General features: G+C 39.5%; 1 long non-coding RNA gene across 4 annotated transcripts in view; it reads left to right on the top strand.

The window, feature by feature from the left end:
- The window catches only part of LOC125634542 (uncharacterized), a 67234-nt gene that overhangs the window by 4081 nt on the left and 37792 nt on the right, over positions 1-25361 (top strand). Inside the window, exon 5 of one of the 4 annotated variants that reach the window (XR_007355957.2) lies at positions 5935-6035. The exons of the other annotated variants lie outside the window; for them this stretch is intronic. This is a non-coding gene — a long non-coding RNA (uncharacterized LOC125634542). The remainder of the gene's footprint in view (positions 1-5934; positions 6036-25361) is intronic. 4 annotated transcript variants of the gene reach the window in all.

The following is a 25361-nucleotide window of genomic DNA, read 5'->3' as shown; positions in this document are numbered from 1 at the left end:
CATTCTTAGGGATTCCTCTTATCCACACTTGTAATAGCCCCTTGTTCTGACACTTTCCTCCCAACATATGAAGATTCACGCAAAGTACTGAGTCACTTTTATGTACCTGTAACAAAACCCATTTGTACCTTAAATGTGTGTATCATGTATTGTTTGAAAAATATTACCTTAACTCTTTGTTTTGGAAAGGTGAAAAGCATACATAGCAAACTACTGTGCATCAGTTGTGTAATTAGGAAGTAAAATTCTCTCATGGTCTTCAGTGGAGCCAGGGTTTCACTCTTTGGTTTTGTATCATAGCTGTTTAGAAGAAACTTTGTTATGAATGACTGTGATAAACACATCAGATAAGTTTTCAAACACAGATGTCTTAAAAGAGCATCTGAATCGGAATTTCATACAAATTGGTCCATAGGTACAAAATATGGGTATTTCACACAGATCTGTGCGCCAAACTAAGTGTGTAAATACTGGGTTTGGGTCCCCTGTTTAGCTGCCCCCATTTGAACTCAGAGCTCTCATCTCCTGGTCTGATAATATACTCTGTCCTTGCTTGCACTACTGCTGAAGTTAGCCTTGCTAAGCTGGTACATCTCACAGGAAGAATCCCAGAAAATTGCATTCAATGCTATCGTTTTGCATGGTGTTTCCTTCAGTAACCATAGTCACAACAGCATTACCTGTTTCTTCATCTAATGAGAGTATTTTAGTTGCAGACTCATTTGTGCCTTCTATAGAAGAACTATTGTATTCAGAGTTTAAGGAAGGATTCTGATTAGAAAAGAGAACAGATGTTATGATTCATTATCTTTTTTTTTTTTTTTTTTAAGGCTCATCAGCCTCAAAATCCAAAACAGATAAGGGCTGGAAAATACAGTATACAGTACAAAGATATCTGGGGGGATGATGTGCGTTCAGCACTTAGTCCCTTAATGAGTATTTGTAATGTATGCAAATATAATGCAGTATTCTACGTGTGTGTGTGCCTAGGTCTAGTAACAAAAAACAAAATATTTCGGAGTTATTAGTGTGTTTGTGTTTCCTATAAACGGGCAAAAAAGGGATAAATTGGCAGGAGTCAGCAGGTCTGTACTGATGTTTTTGATTAACTTTTCAAAGATTGAAGTGCACTGTGGATGCAGATTAACTTTCTTTGCTCTATATGAATTCTTGTTTCCCTTGCTTTGAAATGAATATTGCAAACACTTTGCTACAGAGATTGAAAGGGTGGCATTTTTTGTAAGTACATGAATCCCACAAATTACATGGGAAGGATCTCTGGAAAGGGCTAGTGTTTGGTCTGCATTATTCCACTCTGTTCACTCCTCTAGACTGTATTTCCTCTGTGCCTAAAGTTGTGTTTTCTAGGTTCTATACAGTATATGGATTGGTAAGAGATAAACCAAATCTGGCTAACGTACATTGTTTAGCCTCTAGAAATATCTTGTAAATACCAAGTGATATTGTATTGCTCATAAAAAAAATAAATCCATCTACTTAATTAAAAATATATATTTAGCTTGCAGTAGCAATGGAGACCTTAATGCAGGCAAAACATATTCCTTTGATCCATATACTTTTTTTTTTATCCCTGACCTTTGCCCCAGTTGAGGAAGAGTCCCAAACACAGAGTCCACACGGAGCCCTTCTGTCCACATTCAGCACCATGCTTGACCATCCTCAAAATTAATCAGGTGGAGCAGAGCTGGAATATGCATGAATAAAGGGCTAATGTATCTCTTGCTCCCAGAGAAGGCAGGATGAAGATTGGTGCACAGTGAATAAACAGTCATTCCCATATTGCTGCAGCATTTGCCTTTCTGTTACTGATGCTCATGATGTTGTTTACATGCATTTTGTTGCTTTCAGGAGTCAAGAGCATTTGGGGGCCCAGGGCATGGTTGTACTCTGTTTCACATAAGCCGTGGAATACATTGCTCCACTGGCAACATCTGGCTCCATTGCATACTTTATAGGCAATGTACCTATGAGCTTTCAAACTGCCTTAGGGGCAGTATGTGAAGACATTTGTTGAGGGAGATGTTATTATCCTGTTTGCTACTCTAAGTTCCTTTTGATTCACCTTTGATCTTTCAGCATTTCCACACTAGGTTTGGTGTAAATTTCTCTAAACATCTACGTAGATCCTTTTGAAGCTGGGAAGTGGAGGTTCCCACAGGCAGTACCTGTCTTCTGTACAAAGTCAGCTACTGTCCACCAGGATGATCGCATCAGAGGATGCATAAGTCACTTAGGTAACCCTTTTGAATGTGAGCATTAATATAACTTGTGTAGCTTTTGTGCTCACAGCAAGAGAACTGATCATTAAATAAGAGCGTATACTTCAGAGACCCAAAATATGCATTGATTTTTAATGCTGGATGCATCACAGGAATCGGCATGGCCATAATTCAGAATAACTATTTAGAATTCAGTAAGGGTCTGATCCTAGTCCCCAGTGCTCAGATACTATATTGATGAATGTGTTATAAATAACTAGAGAAAGAGATTGAAATCACTGGCAAAATTACTATTAACCCTCAGTACATGGAGGACTGGACTCTAAACTTTGAAACTCAGTGTTTTAGGCCTGTTAAGCCTGACTTCAGTTCTGGGCAAACTGGCTGAAACTATAGTAAAGAACAAAATTGTCAGACACATAGATGAACATAATTTGTTGGGGAAGAGTCAACATGGCTTTTGTAAAGGGAAATCATGCCTCATCAATCTACTAGATTTCTTTTTGGGGTCAACAAGCATCTGGACAAAGAGGATCCAATGGATACAGTGTACTTAGATTTTCAGAAAGCTTTTGACGAGGTCCCTCACCAAAGGCTCTTAAGCAAAGTAAGCTCTCATGGGATAAGAGGGAAGGCCCTTTCATGGATTGGTAACTGGTTAAAAGATTGAAAACAAAGGGTAGGAATAAATGGTCAGTTTTCAGAATGGAGAGAGGTAAATAGTGATGTCTTATTCAACATATTCATAAACGATCTGGAAAAAGGGGTAACCAGTGTGGTGGCAAAATTTGCAGATGATACAAAATTGCTCAAGATAGTTAAGTCCCAGGCAGCCTGTCAAGAGCTACAGAAGGATCTCTCAAAACTGAGTGACTGGGCAACAAAATGGCAGACGAAATTCAGTGTTGATCAATGCAAAGTAATGCACACTGGAAAAAATAATCCCAACTATACAAATGATGGAGTCTAAATTGGCTGTTATCACTCAAGAAAGAGATCTTGGAGTCATTGTGGCTAGCTCTCTGAAAACATCCACTCAATGTGCAGCGGCAGTCAAAAAACTAACAGAATGTTGGGCATCATTAAAAAAGGGATAGATAATAAAACAGAAAATATCATATTGCCTCTATATAAATCCATGGTATGCCTACATCTTGAATACTGCATGCAAATGTGGTCACCCCATCTCAAAAAAGATCTATTGGAATTGGAAAAGTTCCTAAAATGGCAACAAAAATGAGTGGGGTATGGAATGACTGCCGTATGAGGAAAGATTAATAAGACTGGGATTTTTCATCTTGGAAAAAGGTGACTAAGGAGGGATATGATAGAGGTCTATACAATCATGACTGGTGTGGAGAAAGTAAATAAAGAAGTGTTATTTACTCCTTCTCATAACACAAGAACTAAGGGGGTACCAAATGAAATTAATAGGCAGCAGATTTAAAACAAACAAAAGGAAATATTTTTTCACACAACACACAGTCAACCTGTAGAATTCCTTGCCAGAGGATGTTGTAAAGGCCAAGACTATAACAGGGTTCAAGGTGGTTCAAAAAAGAAATAGATAAATTCATGGAGGATAGGTCCATCAATGGCTATTAGCCAGGATGGTCAGTGATGGTGTCCCTAGCATCTGTTTTCCAGAAGCTGGGAATGGGCGACAGAGGATGGATCACTTGATGATTACCTGTTCTGTTCATTCCCTCTGGGGCACCTGGCACTGGCCACTGTTGGAAGACAGGATACTGGGCTAGATGGATGTTAGGTCTGCCCCAGTGTGGCCGTTCTTATGTTCTTATAGGTAGTAATATATTTGTTGCATGCTCCCTTAATACATCATTATCATGGGGGTAATTTTAGGGAGGATAACTTCCCTTCTATTGTCAACTCAACCCTGACTTTGTTTCAGCTCTCACTTGGAAGGGAGGCAGGGAGCAGTCCCAAGTTGCTTCTTAGTGCAGCTCAGCACCATTGATCTGATCAGCTGGGCACAGAGGAAACAGTGCTAGTAACAGTCTCCTGCCCTGAGAGGGTGCTCTGTCCTGCTCCTGAACAGGTGGGAGGCTGCTCCCTGGAGCTGACCTCTCCTTGTCTGCTTGGACCCTGAGTGCAGAGTAGGGGTAGATCGGGTGGCTCTGGCCTCATACCTAGTAGCTCCTCCCTCAACCTGGGATGGCAGGGCAGATGCATGGGGGAGGGGAGATACCGAGGCAAAGGGGAATTAGGCTCGAAGGGAAACATTGAGGAGGACACACAGCCACAGAGGGGTGGAATCCTGGCAGGAGCTCACATGGGGGAAGGGATAATGGGGGTGGCTAGGGGTGGGGAGGAGGTGGGGGAGAGGGAGGAGGTTTGAAAGAGGTTGGGGGAAGGGGAGGGAGAACTGGGAGATGGGGAGAGGGAGGAATAGAGGTGGGGCAGAAGTGGAGGAGGTTGGGCGGGGGAAGAGTGGTAAACTGGCCATGTGAAAGGTGTTTTGAGCCTTGGTGTTGGAAGGGTGCAATTGGGAACTTGTGCACCTGGGTCTTCTGCAGGGTTCTTGAAAGGCTGTGTCCCCCCCCAACTTTGCTGGCAGAGTTATCCCATGGATCACTGTAGAGTTAATAGAGGTTAATGCTTTTTTCCCCAAGACTGAGTGCTGTTGAGAGGTTGCTCTGTGTTACCTCTTTTCCTGGAGTGATTTTTATTTTTAGAGCAAAACAGTGGCTTTTAAGGGCAGAACAGAGTTTCCCAGCCTCAGGAGGACATCGGCAGGATTTTGCCAGTACGACTGTCTGCAAGGGGTATTTGTGTGGGGAAATCTCTTGCTGGCTTCTCCGCCACATGGCTCAAATGAGCTTTTCTTTTCTGATTCCTCACCCCCTTTTTTTTCTGTTCTCTGGGTTTTGTTCTGCAACATTAATTTTTAGACTTAGAAAAAGCCAAGCTCACATCTTGTTGTAAGGGTCCTTTTGGTGAGAAGTCTCTCGAAGCAGCTACTGGCCATACATCAGTATTCCATCAGGAGCAGTGAACGGTATTTGCTTACTGTATCCCAGAAACGTGGGAGGAATAGCAGATTTCCATTTTTGTAAAATGACTCTTTGGCCACTATAAGTGCTGCAGCAATCCATTTTCTGGCATTACTAGAACAGGGTAGATGTTCTAGAATGCCCCAAACACAGAGGTTGCTGGACTTAGGACTTGGCCTTAGATAGAGCACCACACATTTCCTTCCAGAATGTGGATATACTTTGACATTCAAAGACTGTATGTGACAGGTCTGCATTGGAGCTGTCACATCTCCAACATTTACTGTGTGATATGGTCTAAGTCAGTGTGGCCAAAGATTCATCTAGCTCAGTATCCTGTCTTCTGACAGTGGCTGACTCCAGGTGTTTCAGAGGGAATGAACAGAACATGTAATCATCAAGTGATCCATCCATCCCCTGTTGGGGTAACTCCAGCATCATGCAGTCCCTCAGTGGTCCAATAATATCTATTTAGAATTTTGTTCAGAAAGAAATGCAAAAACAGAACTGAATGTTCTGCATCTATTGTGCAATATATTATCCCACGTGTCGGAGGAAATGGAGATGTTTAGTTCCTTCTCTTATTTTTCTTTTATGGTATAGTCAATTAGATAAATTAAGGAGTTCAGCCATTTGTATGTGTTACTCACAAAATGTTTTTGACTAACATACTTTTTAAGGTGCACTTCAAGTGGAGTGTTATGTGCAGCCTGCCAACAATTCCCAAGCTCCTTCATAACTTCAAATCAAAGCTTATTGTAGAAAGGACCTTGCTCTGTTGGTAAGTGATAGTTTTCACAAAGATATGTGAAGGAGGCTAAAGTTGTCCAGTTAGTAATATTTTTTATGGTTAGTATGCTCTGAGTTTTGAGCTATTAATGTATTTAAAATGGGGATTAATCCAGATTAGCATGGAAGGAGAGTTGGTGAGATAAGAAGTGGTACTGGACTCGATTTTCTGAAGAACACTCCAAGAGTATACCTAAAAAATTGTATTTTTCTTTAAAGGTGCTTCAACTGTTTAATAAATGGAAGTGCAGAGAGCCAAAGGGGTTAACTACTGTTTCTTCAGTCTCAAGGGAACTGAAAACAGTTGGTACCTGCATCTGGCATATTTAATATTAGTTTTATAGGGTATAAGTAGTACTGTTAGGATATTTAATATAGCTTGATAATCAATAATTTCAATATGTTAAGAAAACATAAGTATATCTATATATTATTAATAACTATATTATTCGTATCTCTTTATTTCTACTTAAATGTATATGTTTATAATATATACATGATGCTAATATATTCATATCTATTTACTTGTGTGTTATTTGTGATTACATGTATCATTTTATATGAGCACTTGTATATTTATTTTTACTTTTTCAACCCATACTTAAAGTTTATGTATTTATAACGTGTATGGTAATAATATATTTATATTTATTTATTTGCACACATCATTTGTCACTTCATGTTTACTTTTTTCATTTGTGTATTGGTATAAATATTTATATACCATGTGAATATGAACATTTATATACTATGTACTATTATTTATGCATTTGTCACTATTAAGCAGTAGGTTTCATTCATTTATATACCTTGGCATATGTAGGTATTGGTAAATATAGGTATATTTCTGGCAGACTCCTAATTAATTCATATTATGCATGGGGTGGGTGGGTGCAAGCATACACCATCTGGGACCTGAACATGCTCATATTGGAAGTCTGGTATGTTAAGAGTAAGGTGGGCGGTCTATGTTTCCTTTGTTTTTGGTTTGTTTGTTTTTTGTATGGAGAGGCACTTGGAGGATGCCAAGCTATTGGGTGTCAATTGGAATTTTTCATGAACTCTGTTAAGGTTTGTTCCTGGAATGTATGGGGGCTTACTGAAAACTCCAAGAGAATCAAAACTTCAAGGCTCTTAAAATCAAATGGATGTCAGATGGCTTTTCTTCAGGAAACGCTTATAAGGAATGAAAATGCCAACAGAATTTAAAAACTATGGGTGGGATATGAATATCACTCCTCTTTCAACTGCATAAGTGGGGGAGTAATGATATCAATCCATAAGAGCCTACCTTTTCAATTTATTCAGTCATGGTCAGATATAGAGGGCAGATCCAGGATAATCCAATACTAAGAGATTAATTTTAGGGAGTGTATATAATCATAATGGTGGGAATGAACCCTTTATTGCAGAAATAACTGACATTTTATCCATCAGAGCTGATGTCCCAGTGGTATTAGGAGGAAATTGGAACGCTGTCATGGATGATCTATCATAGACAAATCTCAGTGTTGTAGGTGAAAACTGCAGGCCTTTGCAAACCATCCATTATCCCTGGAGGATATTGGATTTGTGGATATTTGGAGACTAAGAAATTTAATTGTGAGGGTGATTAACAGTTGGAACAAAGTACCAAGGGAAGTGATGGATTCTCCATCTCTTGATGTCTTCAGATCAAGACTGGATGCCTTTTTATTAGATATGCTTTAGTCAAACACAATGTATGCTTTTGTCAGTGACCAGTCGTTGGGCTCAGTACGCGGGTAACTGCATGACATTTAATGGCATGTGAAATACTAGATAATCTGATGGTCCTTTCTGGCCTTAAACTCTATGAATCTATTAATGTTGGTAATTAAACATAATAGAACCCAATCCTACAGGACATTGGTTATCTCCTCTTCAGCACATTGCAGATTTGGGCTTTAATTGGCAAATTCTTGACTGGGAAAGATAAATTCTTTAGTGGTGCAAACCCCTAAAAGTACTGCCTTTTGTATGGTTGCAAGGTGCTTGTTGAATGGAAATACAGTAAACTTTCTCCGGGAGCACTTCTTTTAAAAATAGCATTTTAACTAAATAGTAATTAATTTAAAATTTTAGAAACAAAAATTTAGATTGACAATATGCCAATGAGAATTGATATCGCAGTAATTGTAACTGATACATTAATAAAAGGAAAAATCTTGAGTAGGCCATATCTAATCACGTGTGGAAAATATGATTAACATTACATGATTTATACTGAAATCGTTTTGATGGCAAAGTAAAAAAGTTTGTCACAAATCACCTCAAAATGCACAAGATCTTTGATGTACAGGTTTGGCCTTGTATTTTGTTTGACCAAGAACATCTGGAGCATACACAAGGATTGGCTATTCTTGTCAATGTTTGTTTCCAGAGGGTAATTTACCAGTATAATTATAATGGTTTGGTAAATTTGGCAATGTAGTTAAACGAGCGACGTTTGCATTATCAGTAGGAGATCACTCCTGCCAACAGTGCGCTGTTCACACTCTTGCTTGTTGTTTTTCAGGGTTTTTTTTTTCAACACCTCTGAAAGACAAAAGGTTTGTCGTTCAATTGCCAGTGTAGACAAAGTCTAATGCAAGATAATTGGTTTGAGAAATACTGAGTAATAGTGGTAGCATTTGCAATTGTGTTCATGAAGGGTTTAATCATGAACCAATCTGTGTGCCTGCCTGGTAGAATATGATGTGTCTGTGGGGTGGAGGGGGGAGGAGTTCCCTGAGCAGGCTACCCACATTGCAGACTAAAACCATCATTTGATTAAAAAAAAAAAAGAATTGTGGGGACATGGCTCATATTTTTTGATTTTTTGAGGTTGGCAGCACTGAAATTGTTAGAAAATGGCAAATGATGCTGTCATAAATATAAAGGGAAGGGTAACAACCTTTATATATGCAGTAACATCAAATCCCTCCTGGCCAGAGGTACAGAATCACTTACCTGTAAGGGGTTAATCACTTCTATTAACCTAGTTGGCACCTGACCAGAAGGACCAATGGGGAAAGAAGATACTTTCAAATCTGGGGGGGGGGGAGAGTGGTTTTGTTTGTGCTCTCTGTGTGTTCCGTCTCGAGACAAAGAGAGACCAAGCAAGTAATCCAGCTTCTACTGAAATGATACATCTAAAATTACAGAAATTGTAAGTAATAGCAAGGAAATGCATTAGATTATCTTTTGTTTTAGCTTGTGAATTTTTCCTATGCTAAGAAGGAGGATTATTCCTGTTTTTTGTAACTTTGAAGTTTTGCCTAGAGGGGAATCCTCTGTGTTTTAAATCTTATTCCCCTGTAAAATTACCTTCCATCCTGATTTTACAGAGGTGTTACTTTTACTTTTTTCTGTATAATAAAGTTCTGCTTTTAAGAACCTGATTGGTTTTTAGGACACTAAAAACCAAAGGGTCTGGTCTGTGCTCACCTTGTTTACCTATTTGGTTGGTATATTATTCTCAAGCCTCCCCAGGAAAGGGGGTGAAGGGGATTGGGGGGATATTTTGGGGAAACAGGAACTCCAAGTGGTCCTTTTCCTGCATCTTTGTCTAACTCACTTGATGGTGGTGGCAGTGCCATCCAAGGACAAGGAAGGATTTGGGGAAGTTTTTAACCTAAGCTGGTAGAAATAAGCTTAGGGGGTCTTTCATGCGGGTCCCCACATCTGTACCCAAGAGTTTAGAGTGGGGAGGAAACCCTGACAGACGCATTTCTAATTTACTAGATTTATTTTTTTAATTCTGATTTATGTCAAGCTGCATTTGGATGGAAATTCAAATTCAGTTACAAACACACAAACAACATTTTTTTAAAAAAAAATTAGTTAAATAAATCTACTTTAAATGCGCTATATATATAAGAAAATAAGTTTATCAGAAAGTTTAAACATAGTATTATTTGTAGTTAGTGAATTGATCATTTCTGTTTACCATTGTCCTTCAAGATTTTAGAACTAGTAGATCTCATCCTCTCAGATCTAGTTTTTATTCATAGATTGGAGGAGGAAACCAAGCATTTTCAACTAACAGCTGGTTTCTTAATTTTGAATTAACTAGCTACTGAACTGAACTAGTTGAATAAACTGAAATGAAAATATTCTCTTTGCACCTGAAGTAGAGGCTGGTTGGTTTAGCACTTCACCAAATTCTGGTTGCAGCTGCTTAGCTAGCAAATTAAACCAGTTCAGTGGTTTGACTTTCTTTAAAACTTTGCAAGCAAATATACCGCTTAATATTTTTAATTTAATTTAAATTATTTTAATAGGTTTTCATAATTTCAAATTTAATTTTAAATAGGCTTGTTTAGAAAAATAAACTTGTATTTAAATTTGAACAATCCAATTTAAATATATATTTTTTAAATTTAAAAAAATAATTGTTTTTTATCCACCTTGCCTTCAATATAGCATATTGTGGGTGCTGACGTAATGCCAATCAAAATGGGTTTGTGTAAAAAAGATCTTATCAAACTAACTTGATTTTTTTACTGAAATTATAAGTTTCGTTGACAAAAGGAATAGTGTTGTGTCATGTATTTATGCTTCCCTAAGGTATTTGAATTGGCACTGCCCAGCATTGTGATTAAAGAACTAAAATGAAACAAAATCAACATCACACACGTTAAATGGGTTAAAAATGGCTGTTGTATAGATCTCAAAATATAATTGCAAACAGAGGATCATCATTGAGCAGGTGTGTTTCTAGTAGTGTCCCGCACGGTTATTGGACCTATACATCTAGAGGAAAAATGAATCCATATTGACAGGCTGGGGGACTCTATTATGGGAATCAGTGACATTGAAAAAGACTTTGAGAGTGGAGCTGATTGGAAATTTTCCAGCAAAACATAGTTTCATTAGAAAATGCCAATTCTCCATAACTCACTTTGTTGAATGTAAGACAGATTTGACATAACTTTTATTGAATGCTACCTCCCCCACAGACTCAGGGTACAGAGAGGCAGACCACTGGGGACCTCTGGGTGATCGATGGGGAGGCAGAGTGGCTGGGCAACCAGCCTGGAAAGCACTTGTCATTTTCATTGAAATTGACAAGATCCTTCACTTAGGGCAGCCATAAAGCTGAAAAATTTAATTTCCCCTCTCCCAAAATGGAGTTTTTCTTTTCAATCCCTTTCTGGGGAAATTTTTGGGTGTTGATGTTTTGTCATGCTTTCGGACAAAACTTTTTCTCAAAAACTTTCACGGAAAGGGATCTCTCCCCTTTTTGGCCAGTCCTAATTGGAACTCATGGTGAATAATCAGCTGAACAGAAGGTCCTAATGCAACTCTTGGCCAAAAAGACTAATGGAATCCTTGGTATAGGGACAGGGGAATATCGAATAGGAGTAAGGAGGATGTATTACCTCTATATTTGACAAAGATGCAACTGCTACTGGAATGCTGTGTCCAGTTCTGGTGTCAACAATTCAGGAGAGATGTTGATAAATTGGAAGGGGGTTAGAGAAGAGCCATGAAAACAATTGAAGGATTGGAAAACATGCTTTATAGTGAAAGACTCAAGATGAATCTGTTTTAATTTAACAAAGAAAAGGTTAAGGGGTAATTTGATCACAACCTGTAAGTAGCTGCATGGGGAGCAAAAATTTGATAATAGAGGATCCTTCAATCTATCTCACAAAGGCTGGAAGTTGAAGTTAGATAAATTCAGATTGGTAATAAGGCACTTTTTTTTAACAGTGCGGGTAATGAACCATTGGAAAAACTTACCAATGGTTCATTGTGGTAGATTTACTGGAAAATTTTAAACCGAGATTGGATATTTTTTAAAAGATTGGCTCAAGTTCAGTCAAGAATTAATTCAGGGAAGTGTTATAGAAGAGGGCAAATTAGATGATCAGAATGATCCCCTCTGGCTTTATAATCCATAAATATATTAATAGACTATTGTGAGGGCTGAATAGTGGGATATTATCATAAGTACCTGTGTCAGCCATCAAAAAACATGAAAGTAATACATTAACATCTAGTGTTCATTTAGAATGCCCTATGATAACTAAATGAAGGCAAGAATTAAAGTTGCTAATTTTTAGCAAATAAACATACCTTTTGATTGATTTATATGTATAAATATAAACTGCAGTTTAATAGTCCCTATATATCACATGAGTTCCTTTTTTCTTCTCCAATTTATTCATAAACTTTAATCTCACAAACAAAAGGATCTAAAACATGCATTTTAAGCACGAAGGGTAAATTGTAACATTCAGCCACAGATCTGTGTTGGGGGCACTATAGAGCTGAATTTTTTATAATACAAGACACTTTGCACAAGTGTAACATTATTACCCTTTAACTTAATCATACAAAGCATAAGATTGTAAAAAAATAGACTTCATAACTACAATGCCCCTTATTAGCTCATCCGTGCCCCAGCAGTCCTTGTGGATAATAGGGAGACTCAAGCATTTACCCCCCAGGAACAGGAGAAAATGTTCAAGGACCAAGAGACCAGGGCAGACAAAGAGGCTGACTACCATCTCGTCGTCTTCACCAGAGGAGGCAGTAATGCTTCCCCCTTCATCTCTAGACAATGATTTTTCGCAGTTTCAAGATCATGTTAAATGGATGGCAGGCTCCCTACAGATACCTCTTGAGGAGGTCAAAGAATTCCAACACAAATTGTTGGAGGTCCTTCATTCAGTATCACCATGTGGAGTTGCCATTCCTATCAGTGAGGCTCTGCTGGAACCTGCAAAAACCATTTAGCAAACCCTGGGTACAGTAAAACCCACATGTAAGTGAGCCTATAAAAATATTATGTTCCTACCAAGATCTCCAAGATCCCATTTTCTCATCCTTCACCTAACTCTTGGGTGGATGACACATTAAATGAATGGGGTAAAAACACTGATATAAGTCCACCTCTAAAACAGAGACCAGAAGAGCGTGGATCTTACTCACTGGCAACGCTACAATTCTGCATTATGAATTACCAAGCACTTATGGCCAAATACAACTTTATAAATTATGCAAAAATTGATTCCTTTATTCAACATCTTCCTCCAAACCAAAGTGAACAATTTCATGCTACCATTGCTATTGGCCAAGATTGTTACATTGTTACTGGCTAGGATATCTCTTTAGACAGCTCTTCATGCTGCACATACTGCAGCCTGTTCCATCTACACAACAGTGTTGTTGCATAGGGCATCTTGGCTACTGTTGTTGGATTTCCCCAGAGAATACGGTAGAGTAGTGTCTCTCAACCTTTCCAGACTACTGTATCGCTTTCAGGAGTCTGATTTGTCTTGCATACCCCAACGTTTCACCTTGCTTAAAAACTACTTGCTTACAAAATCAGACATAAAAATATAAAAGAGACACAGCACACTATTACTGAAAAATTGCGTACTTTCTAATTTTTACCATAGAATTCTAAAGTAAATCATTTGGAATATAAATATTGTACTTACATTTCAGTGTATAGTATATAAAGCAGTATAAACATGTAATTGTCTGTATGAAATCTGAGTTTGTACTGACTTTGCTAGTACTTTTTACATAGCCTGCTGTAAAACTAGATGAGTGGATGTACTGTGTACCCGTGTACCCCTGGCTGAGAATTATTGCAGTAGAGGATCTCCTGTTTGATGGTCTGAAGTTGTTTGTGGAGAATACCAATGAGTCACTGCACACTTTTAAAAACTGTAGGTCTCCATTACGCTCATTAGGCATCTACACTGCTTCAAACACAAGAAAATTCAGTAGATCGCAAATGGCTCAAAGATCCCACCCAATGCAATTCTCTGGTTTTCAGAAACTGATGGAAAGAAGACATAGGTTCCAGAGGAAAAGACCTTCTAATCTGCCCAGCAAACATTTGCAGCAGGCTTCATCTTTGAAGCATCAGTTCTGATGGCATAATAGAGAGTTTGGACACTCTCCTCTCTCTAGCCTGTCAGCTATAACAATTTGTCCACCTCCTCGCATTTGGAGACTGACTCTCCCATTTCCAGATATCATAGGAGTGTATCACACAAATGGGTGCTGGAGATATCATCAGGCTACACCATCCATTTTACCTACCTCCCTTCTCCTCATTCCCCTTCCACATCCCTCTTCAGGGACCCTTCTCATGAGTTCCTACTAAGACTTGAGACAGAAGATATATCTCCCCTTGATCATTTAGGGGAGATAGAGCCAGTCCCTGCCCAGCACCTGGGAAGGGTCTTTTACTTGAGGTACTTCCCTGTACCAAAGAAAAACAGAGGGTGGAAATCAATCTAAGATCCAAGACTCCTAAACGAATTCATGAGGTCTCAAATGTTCCGGGTGGTTTTCTGGCAGCTATAATTCCTTTTTTTGGATTCAGGGGATTGTTTTTTGGCCCTCAATCTTCAGGACACATACTTACATTTAGCAATAAACCCATCCACCCAAGATTCATGCATTGTGTCATAGACCAAGATCATTTTCAGTACCAGATACCCCCATTTGGTTGACATATTTGAGACTTGGGGATTTCCAGAGTGGACCTCTCTGCCACGGCTATGAACAAAAATGCCAGCTATTCTGTTCAGGGGAGGAGTCTAGGTCACAGTTCCATGGGGGGATGCCTTTGTCCTCATTTGGACAAAGAAGCTGTGTTATGTGTTTCCCCGAGCACCTCTTATTCTCAAAGTGGTGAACAAAATCAGACAGGACAAGACCAGAGTTATCCTAATTGCCCTGATGTGGTCAAGGCAGCCATGGTTTCCTTACCTATTTTGACTAGCTCTTTGTCCAGTGACCAATCTTCTCATCACTCTTCAACTCCTCCCCCCAGGATGTCAGTCACCTGCTGCATCCCAATCTGAGCATTCTCAGCTTCAAGGCAAGGAGTCTTGATGATTTGTAGTGTTAGAGTCAGTCTGTTCTGCAGAGGTGCAACAGATGTTATTAAATAGTAGGAAGGATGCTATGAGAAATACATACTTTCAATAACGAGAAGGTTTACTTACTGGTGTGATCTCCAGAATACTGTTCCCAAATTTGCTTCACTTCTGCTTGTTCTGGAATACTGCAATTAAAGAAAATGGGTCTATCACTTAGCTCTCTTAGAGTCCATTCAGCAACATTAACAGCTTTTCGTGTCACTATTGAGCGGTTCTTGCTCTTTGTTCACCCTATAACTGTAAGGTTCACGAAAAGTCTGGGTAACCTCTTCCCAACGGTGCATGTCCCCACCCCAGTTTGGGATCTTACTTTGGTTCTTAAAAGTCTCATGAAATCTCCTTTAGAACTGATGACAACCTGCTCCTTACTGAATCTGTCCATGAAAAGCCTTCTCAGAGGCAATTACATTGGCCTGGAGAGTCGGAGAGATTGGGGCATTAGTGGCAGACCCTCCTTTCACAGTATTCTACAAGGACAAAGTTTCCTTACAACTGCACCCCAGGTTTCTTCCTAAAGGGTCTTAATAGTTTCATCTGAATCAGATCATTTACCCACCAGTTTTCTTTCCAAAACCCACATATTCTCAACCTGAAGACCACTTTCTATATTCTAGATGTCAGGAGGGCATTATTCTTCTATCTAGATAGGACTAAATCATTTAATAAATCTCCTGGACTGTTCATTTCATTTGCAGACAGATCTAAAGGTTCTGCTGTTTCTACCCAAAGACTATCAAAATAGATTTTCGGTGTATTATAGCTTGTTACACCCTGCTGGTGTGTCAGCTTGCTCGATAAGGTCATAATCTGCATCTATGGCTCTACTTAAAAAGTCCCAGTATCTGAGATCTGCAGAGCTGCTACATACCTTCTCCAGGCACTGTGCCTTAGTCAGTGCCTCTAGATCTGATGCGGCAGTTGGCAGTGCAATTATTTCGTCTGTGTTGGACTTGATTCTGAAGCTCCCTCCTCCTTATGGGGATACTGCTCAGGAGTCACCTGGAGTACTCATAGGGATGCTACTTGAAGAAAGAGAGAGAGGTTACTCACTCTGTGCAGTAACTGTGGTTCTTTGAGATGTGTGTCTCTATGGGTGCTTCACTACTCGCCCTCCTTCCCTTCTGCTTTAGAGCTTTCCTCTGAGACTTGGTGGTAGAGAATTTTGCAACAGAAAAGCTTCAGAAACAGACTCCAGTGAGAAACTGCTGAGCTTGAATTAATATGCAAACTAGATACCATTAACTTGGGTTTGAATAGCCTGGGAGTGGCTAGGTCATTACACTTATTGAATCTATTTCCCCATGTTAAGTATCCTCAAACCTTCTTGTCAACTGTGTAAATGGGCCATCTTGATTATCACGACAAGTTTTTTTCCTCCTGCTGATAATAGCTCATCTTAATTAATTAGCCTCTTACTGCACCATTACATGTTCTCTGTATGTATATACATATCTTCTTACTATATGTTCCATTCTATGCATCCGATGAAGTGAGCTGTAGCCCATGAAAGCTTATGCTCAAATAAATTCGTTAGTCTCTAAGGTGCCACAAGTACTCCTGTTCTTTTTTTTTTTTTTTTATGGTAGAGAAGGAACTGAGGGTAGTTCCCCCGAGCAGCCTGCTATAGCTTCGATTAAGGTAATTTTGGGTGCCCAATCTGAGACACTGAGATCCTGATTTTCCAGAGTACTTAGCATTATAGAGCACATAATATGTTCAAAGCACAGCTCCCGTTGACTTCAGTTGCAGCTGAGTGCTCAGCATTTCTCGGAATAAGGTCCCAGGGTCTGAGGTCATGCACCCAGAAAATGAGGAACACACACCATCTATGAAAAGTTTGGTTAAAGTGATTTACATAGCACAGATAGGAACTCTGTGGCAGAGGCAGAGGTAGAATCAGAATTCTCCAGGACTGCATTCAGCTGCATTAAGCATGAGACAATGCTTTCTCTTTCTGCAATTTCCTGCCTCATTCACAACACAGTTCCAACTTTCGCAACAAATTTGGCAGGGATCCTACAGGGAACAGTCTCTTTCACTACACAACCTTGATTCATCCCCAGGTTCATCCTTTGTACTGAATGGGGCAGGAGCCCTGTTGAAAAAATAGTATACAGTCATGTCTTTACAGACTGGTTCATAATGCAAACACACCAGGGGAACAAATTAAGTTTGCACATGCAACCTTAATTTCGTTATTTCATAATTTTAAATGCTTGACTTTGTGCCCTTAGTAACATTGTTTAAACATATAGGGTATTTTCTGTGTGTGTAATTTCCTAGCAAGGAAAATTTCTGCCCATATCATTGAAGTCTGGCAAAAATGGAAGTAATTTAAAATATGGTCTTCACACACGGAATTCCCAGGCAACCTTAATAGGTGAGGCTACCAGCCCTGCCTATAATATCACAATCCATGGGGCTAAGAGGGGATGTGGGGAACTGGAATATAAATATCAAGTTTCTTTGTGGTAGCACTCTCTTGTCTTATGAATTTGTTTAAGCATCGTCAGATTCAAATTACATTGCTGTGGTAATTTATATCTGTTTTCACAGTTATGCACAGGTACTGTAAGTACAAATTGGTTACTCTCTTCCATATTCCTATTAGAATAGGAACTACTTATGCTAAACAATTTTTTCTACCTTTTATGTAGCTGTGACACTCTAAGTATCTTTTCCAGATCTGAGGAAGACCTCTCTGTAGCTTGTAGCTCAAAAGCTTGTGTCTCTCACCAACAGAAGTGGTCCAATGAAAGATATTACCTCATCCACCCTAGTCTCTCTAATATCTATTTATTTCTTATTTCCAGACCAACAGGAGAACATGCATTACTTTGTGCTCCATAATAGGGCATAGGAAAGACACAGTTTCAGTCTTGAATTTGAATGTTTTGTGGTTTCAGCTTAAACATATTTTTAAATGTTATTTGTTATGTGGTAATGGCCTGTTTTTCAAATTAGGGGTGGTTTTCTCAGCCTGATGATATGCGAAATTACATGCCATCCTGCACCATCAACACATAAATAATTCAGATCTCCACTGTACATACAGGAGTACAGTGTACTAAAAATAATCGGGACTTTTAAGGCTTATTGACCTCCTGGAACATTTTTCAATGGGCAATGAAATGCTTCATTTTAGTAATAGAGCTTATTAGCTGTTCAGATATTACCGTAATGAGTGAAGTATAAATACATAGATATTATAAAGTTCAGTAGTGGAACATTGGGATTGTTTTACTAACATTTTGAAGAATTATCTTTTATTAAGTTTCATTTCATTATAACTCTTATCAAGATCTGTAAATTCCCGACCCTTGTCTTATGCTCCATAAGAAATATATCAAAGACATTTTCTAGTTTCATAAAAGGAAGTCTTTAGTACTCACCTGAACCACATGGTATCTAAAATCTAAACTCCAGTGGCAATTTTCAGGTATATCTTTTTGCAACAGCCTTATGTCTGCCAGGCAAATTTCTTACACAGTAGAGGCCACAAACCAAGGACACTTAAAACAAATAACAATGTTTTCCCCTCTCAATATTTGTCACTTGCTTTTGTGCCTGTCTCCCTACTTCTTTGATGCTTGGAACATATTTGAACTTATCCTAGAATCAGAGAATATCAGGGTTGGAAGGGACCTCAGGAGGTCATCTAGTCCAACCCCCTGCTCAAAGCAGGACCAATCCCCAATTAAATCAAACTAATTAATTAAAATTTCTTGGGTGCTGGTCAATAGCCCGTGATCAACCCTCCTTAAAACACACATTTTTGGTGATGTACAGATAAGAGCCACGGCAGAGGGTTGTCTACTTACTGAAGCAGGTATTGAAAATCTTGACAATCACATATCTATAAATCCCAGCCCCACTGAAGTAGATGGGAAATTTGCCGTTGACTTCAGTGGAGTCAGGATTGCATCTCATATTATTTATGTCATTTATTATTTGTATAAAATAAAAAAAAACTGAGGGTAATTAACAAGAACTTTGTTAAACAATTAACACGCTGTACGTTATTTGTCTTTTATGCGCAAACTCAGAGATATGCCTTGATTTGCTTGATTGTAAGTCCAGAAGTGACCGGAAGTGGGTAGGTCTATGTACTATTGTGCTTCATCAAACTGTTTCTGTCTTTGCACACACCGTGAGGTATTGACAGTTCAGCTTGCCATTCTTTTAAACAATACACTCAGTTTTGTTAGATCTCATTCATTATTCATCGATAATGAAGTGTTTGTTCAAGCTGTGTCGTCTCAATACTCTTATCCTGAGTACAAATCCTCACCGTGGGACTCTTGGGTTTATCTCTAAATACAGCAAACCTTGTTCTGAACAGCTCTGCTATAGTATGAATGGAGTTATATTACTGACAGAATCACTGCCACGTCCCTTGTCCGGTTTGTTAAATAGAGGGGGACACATTGATGAAAATAAAAATCCAGTTCTGGGGAAAGAGAGAGAAAGTAACAAATTAATTTGATGATTTATTTTAATACGAACCGGATAGGGGTATTTTTAATCAGATTGATTTAACAGATATGGCAAAGATTGAATTATGGAAAATCAAATATTGCAGCTTAATAATTTGGCATGCATTGAATGAAAATTTCCCCTGGACCTGACTATGCCTGAGAAACTGCACATTAAGGCCCTGAACCTGCATGGGATAGCGGTGCTCTGTGTGGATGCAAGAGTCCACACTCACAGATTTTGTTGCAGGTTTGAGCACCAGAATAACTTTTTAAAAAAGTCAGTCATGAAGTGCGCATAGCATCAACTTTTATTACTTAGGGAACAGTTAAATGCTGATGCGAAAAGAATACCAGCATCAAATTAGGCCACATTTTGGTGTGGTTTATGATTTTATTCCATTGTGAGCATCTATGTGATATCCATTTCAAAGGCTTATACTGAGATATCAGAGATCTCAATAAGAGAGACTAAACAGCTTGCTCCCCTTCTTCCTGTGCCATCTCAATTAAACTAACGAGGTTGTATTAGGTGTAAGTCAGGGCAAGGTTTAGCCCATGGTTTCCAACATCATTCAAAAGTCTTTGATAATTAAAAAGACTTAGCTGTGGACCATGTGGCTGGGTGCCTGGAATGCACCACACTGAGAATGCCATACTCAGGGCAGACTGCAAGAAACAGAGCAGACAATCCCCCAAAGCGGTGGTTTATTCTATAATATGATTCACCAAACCAGTAACAAAAGAGCTTATGTAGCACCACCTGGTTAATAAGAAGCCAAATACAGTCCCCTTTAGGAATTCCAGCTCTTTGCTCCCATTCAGACAAAAAAGTCTAATATAGTGAGAGGTTACTGAAAACCCAATTCACCATACATAAGGTTCTACCAATCCCAAAGGATCAGACACTTACCCCCAGATCAATATATATTCCAAATCTTACCCAAATATGCTGTCAGCCAATCCTTAGTAAACTGAGGATTTTGTTAATGAAAGAAAAGAAGAGGGTTATTGAATAGCTAATAAATCATATGCATACAAATGATATTCAGTGTTCATAGATCAGGATCATAGCAGTGATGGACTAGACTGCTGGCTTGCAAAAGTATTTCTGGTAAGAGTTTGAAAGGTCCTCAGTCCACAGTTCAAAATACCCCTTTTAGTTGTCAAGTCACAGTCGAGAGAATTGGAGCAGGAATGAGGCAAAATGAAGATGTCTCAGGTGTCTTTTATATCACCTGCCATGTGCATGGAAATTTACCATCCCAAACAAAGCCCACAGTCCCTGTGTAGGGAAAGTTACTAACAAAGATGGAGTCTGAGGGCAAATGTCCATATCACATGCCCTTATATGTTTTGCTGAATCACAGGGGTGGCCACTGGCTCCTTGCTGCCGGAGGCACTTTCAGGAAGCGCTATCTGGAGAGTTGATTCTTCTTAATGGCCTGTCAAGCTTGAATAGTCCATTCATAATGGGCTGGCAAGACTGGATGTAAACGACCTTGTGGGTGTCACCCCAAGAACAGACATATTTGAGACACAAATACATTGCCATTATTCATAACTTCAGATACAATGATGATACATGGATTTAATCAGGATCATCATACTTTTCCATTGGCACCTTACATCAGTGGTCCCCAACCTTTCTGTGGCCAAGAGCACATTCATGCCTTCAGAAGCGTGTGGCGAGCAGCGACGCTTTTCGGCGGCATTTCAGCGGCAGCTTCTCTGGTGGTCACGCTCCTCGGCGGCATGTTCTCCAGTGGATGTGCTCCTCTCCTCTTCGTTCCTTGGCACCAGCCCTGACGGCAGGCGCACATAAATGCCATGGTGCCCGTGGGCACCACGTTGGGGACCACTGCCTTACATGATACACTTTGTATGAAATTTAGTGCAATTGTCCAACAGCGGTAGCAACAATGATATAAATGGTCATCTTCCTTTTCATACAGCATCACAGACCACATCTGTGCAATTGAAGGGGAAGTAATAGAGATGAACACAAATCAGATCTGAACTTCCACAAACAGAAGCGTTTGAAATCTGGATCTGAATCTAATAGTACAGTTTAAGACCCATATCTAGAAAATAATAGAATCATAGAATTGTAGGACTGGAAGGGACCTCAAGCGGTCATCTAGTCCAGTCCCCTACACTCAAGGTAGGACTAAGTATTATCTAGACCATCCCTGACAGGTGTTTGTCTCCAATGATGAAGATTCCACGACCTCCTGAGGCAATTTATTCCAGTGCTTAACCACCCTGACAGGAAGTTTTTCCTAATGTCCAACCTAAACTGCCCTTGCTGCAATTTATGCCCATTGCTACTTATCCTGTCTTTAGAGGTTAAGAAGAACAATTTTTCTCCCTCCTTCTTGTAACAATCTTTTATGTACTTGAAAACTATTATCTTGTTAATTGGCAGGAGGTTTAATTAGTCAGCAGCTGGTTTAAAACAAACAAAAGGAAGTATTTCTTCACACAACACCCAGTTAACCTGTGGGATGCCTTACCTAAGGATGTTGTGAAGGCCAAGACAATAGCAAAGTTCAAATAAGAGCTAGATAAATTCATGGAGTATAGGTCAATCAATGGCTATTAGCCAGTATGGGCAGGGATGGCGTCCCTAGCCTCTGTTTGCCAAAAGCTGGGAATGGGGAACAGGGCCTTGATCACTTAATGATTTCCTGTTCTGTTCATTCCCTCTGAAGCACCTAGCATTGGCCACTGTCAGAAGCCAAGATACTAGGCTAGATGGACGTTTGGTCTGACACAGTATGGCTGTTCTTATGTCCCCCTCACTCATAGGTCATGTTTTCTAGACCTTTAATCATTTGTATTGGTCTTCTCTGGACTTTCTCCAATTTGTCCACATCTTTCCTGAAATGTGGTATCCAGAACTGGACACAGTACTCTATTTGAGGCCTAATCAGTGCAGAGTGGAGCAGAAGAATTGCTTCTTGTGTCTTGCTTAAAGCATTCCTGCTAATCCATCCCAGAATGATGTTTGCTTTTTTTTGCAACTGTTGACTCATAATTAGCTTGTGATCCACTGTGACCCCCACATCCCGTTTCTGTAATACTCCTTCCTAGGCAGTCATTTCTCATATTTTATATATGCAACTGAGTGTTCCTTCCTAAGTGGAGTACTTTGTATTTTTCCTTATTGAATTTCATCCTCTTTACTTCAGACCATTTATCCAGTTTGTCCAGATCATTTTGAATTTTAATCCTATCCTCCAAAACACTTGCAACCCCCACAAACTTTAGAAGTGTACTTCCTATGCCATTATCTAAATCATTGATGAAGATATTGAACAGAACCGGATTCAGAACTGATCCCCTGGGACCCCACTTGATATGTCCTTCCAGCTTGACTGTGAACAACTGGTAACTACTCTTTGGGAACAATTTTACAACCTGTTACACACCCACCTTATAATAGTTCCATCTAGGTTGTATTTCCCTAGTTTGTTTATGAGAAGGTCATGCGAGACAGTATCAAAAGTCTTACTAAAGTCAAGATATACCACATCTATCACTTCCTCCCTATCCACAAGGCTTATTACCCAGTCAAAGAGAACTATTTGGTGGTTTGACACAATTTGTTCTTGACAAATCCATGCTGATTGTTACTTATCACCATGTTATCTTCTAGGTCTTTGCAAATTAACTGCTTAATTATTTACTCCATTATCTTTCCTGGTACTGAAGTTAAGATGACTGGTCTGTAATTCCCCGGGTTGTCCTTATTCCACTTTTTATACATTGATACTATATTTGCCCTTTCCCAGTCCTCTGGAATCTCTCCCGTCTTCCATAACTTTTTGAAGATAATCATTAATGGCTCAGATATCTCCTCCTCTTTGATTATTTTAGGATGCATTTAATCAGGCCCTGGTGATGTGAAGACATCTATCTAACTTGTCTAAGTAATTTTTAACTTGTTCTTTCCCTATTTTAGCCTCTGATCCTACCTCATTTTCATTGACATTCACTATGTCCCACACTTAGGATGGAAGAATCCCATGCACTGTTATAGGCTGGGGACTGACTGGCTAAGCAGGAGTTCTGCAGAAAAAGATTTGGGGATTACAGTGGATGAGAAGCTGGATATGAGTCAGCAGTGTGCCGTTGTTGCAAAGAAGGCTAATGGCATATTGGGCTGCATTAGTAGGAGCATTGCCAGCAGATCGAGGGAAGTTATTATTCCCCTCTATTCAGCACTGGTGAGGCCACATCTGGAGTATTGTGTCCAGTTTTGGGCCCCCCACTACAGAAAGGATGTGGACAAATTGGAGAGAGTCTAGTGGAGGGCAGTGAAAATGATTAGGAGTCTGGGGCACATGAATTACGAGGACAGACTGAGGGAACTGGGTTTGTTTTTAGGCTGCAGAAGAGAAGAGTGAGGGGAGAATTTGATAGCAGCCTTCAACTACCTGAAGGGGTGTTCCAAAGAGGATGGAGCTAGGCTGTTCTCAGTGGTGGCAGAAGACAGAACAAGAAGCAATGGTTTTATTTGGGGAGGTCTAGGTTACAGTGGGGGAGGTCTAGGTTGGATATTAGGAAACACTATTTCACTAGGAGGGTGGTGAAGCACTGGAATGGGTTACCTAGGGTCGTGGTGGAATCTCCATCCTTGAAGGTTTTTATGGCCTGGCTTGATAAAGCCCTGGCTGGGATAATTTAGTTGGTGTTAGTCCTTCTTTGAGCAGGGGGTTGGACTAGATGACCTCTTGAGGTCTCTTCCAACCATAATCTTATATGACTCTATGTTGGATGTCCAATCACTAATAACCATTTTGGTTAAAACTGAAACAAAAAAGTCATTTAATGCTTCTGTCATTTCCACATTTTTTGTTATTGTCCCCCCCCCCCCCTTGATAACAGGCCTACCATTCTTTCTGTAGAATGTTTTCTTGTTACTTTTTATGTTTCTAGCTAGTTAAATCTCGTTTTTTGCCTTTTGGCTTTTTCTAATTTTGTCCCTATATACTTGTGTTATTTGTTTATAGGCATCCTTTGTAAATTGACCTAATTTCCACTTTTTGCAGGACTCTTTTTTGAGTTTCAGATCACTGAAGATCTCCTGGTTAAATTCAGAGTAGCCTCTGTCATACTTCCTATCTTACTTATGCAGTGGAATAGTTTGCACTTGTGCCCTTAATAATGTCTCTTTGAAAAACTGCCAACTCTCTTAAACTGTTTTTCCTCTTAGACTTGTTCCCAAGGGATCTTACCTACCAGCTCCCTGATTTTGCTATAGTCTGCCTTCTTGAAGTCTGTTATCTTTATTGTGCAGTTTTCCCTCCTACCATTCCTTAGAATTATGAACTCTGTCATTTCATGATCACTATCACCGTAGCTGCCTTCCATTTTCAAAATCTCAACCAGTTCCTCCTAATTTGTCAAAATCAAATCTAGAGTAGCTTCTCCTTTAGTAGCTTTCTCCACCTTCTCAAATAAAAAATGGTGTCCAATATATTCCAAGAATATGTTGGATAATCTGTGTCCTGTTGCATAGGCATTGACTTTTGGTTTTGCCAGTAGGTGCTTTCCACCTTCTGGTTTCATGATGTGCTATGTACGTGCTCCTGCCACCTACTGGTAGCTCGTCTGTTCTGAGCACCCCCTATTTTTTCAGAGGTTGCTTGAGCCCCGGAGCGCTCACAGAGTCAGCACCTATGCCCCACTGTATTATTTTCCCAGCAGATGTCTGGGTAGTTGAAGTCCCCCATCACCACTAAGTTCTGTGCTTTTTATGATTTTCTTAGTTCTTTGAAAAAAAGCTTCATCCACCTCTTCTTCCTGATCAGGTGGTCTGTAGTAGACCCCTACCATGACATCACCCTTGTTTTTTATCCCTTTTATCCTTACCCAGAAACTTTCAACAAGTCTGTCTCCTATTTCCGTCTCAACCTCAGT

Source organism: Caretta caretta, chromosome 3 (assembly GCF_965140235.1).
Source record: "Caretta caretta isolate rCarCar2 chromosome 3, rCarCar1.hap1, whole genome shotgun sequence".
Taxonomy (NCBI): domain Eukaryota; kingdom Metazoa; phylum Chordata; order Testudines; family Cheloniidae; genus Caretta; species Caretta caretta.
This window is presented reverse-complemented; position numbering and strand designations above follow the sequence as displayed.